Source organism: Bison bison, unplaced genomic scaffold (assembly GCF_000754665.1).
Source record: "Bison bison bison isolate TAMUID 2011002044 unplaced genomic scaffold, Bison_UMD1.0 scf7180017864193, whole genome shotgun sequence".
Taxonomy (NCBI): Eukaryota; Metazoa; Chordata; class Mammalia; order Artiodactyla; family Bovidae; genus Bison; species Bison bison.
Window position 1 is genome coordinate 332784 of NW_011494765.1, and position 788 is coordinate 333571.

The following is a 788-nucleotide window of genomic DNA, read 5'->3' on the forward strand; positions in this document are numbered from 1 at the left end:
CTGTAGCCCACCAGGCTCCTCCATCCATGGAATTTTCTAGGCAAGAGTACTGGAGTGGGTTGTCATTTCTTTCTCCAGGGGATCTTCCAGACCCAGGGATTGAACCTGGGTCTCCTGCATTGCGGGCAGACACCTTACCATCTGAGCCACTAGGGAATCCCTTATAGTGGGGGAAAGTTATTGGCAAGTAATTCCCTCATAAGCTTGACAATAGTCAGTACTTAAGGAACTGCAAAACTCTATTACTATTTATAAGACATTACATGGACTTCATAAATTTGGACAGAAGAAATTTAATAGAAAGAAGAAATGGACAGAGTATTTCAAATAGTGGAAACCATTCAAGCAGGTAGAGGCAAGAAACATTGTTAAAATGTCCACAATATATGAAGTGATCTACAGATTCACTGAAATTTCTATTAAATCCTAATATCCCAATTACTCTCTTAAAGAAATAGACAACAAAATCCTAAAATTCATATGGAACTATAAAGGACTCAAAATGTCAAAAACAATCTTGAGAATAAAAAAACAAAGCTAGAGGCCTCACTCCATGATTTCAAAATATATTACAAAGCCACAGGAATCAAAACAGTATAGTATTGGCATAAAGACCAATGGAACAGAAGAGAGAATCCAGAAATACAACGAAGTATATATCATCAACTAATTTTCAACAGAGTCATCAAGAATATAGAATAAAAAGAGAGGAGTCTCTTCAATAAACAGAGTTGTTCTTGTCTTGTTGAAAATGCCATTGGTGTAGTATGGGAATTTTAACAATATGA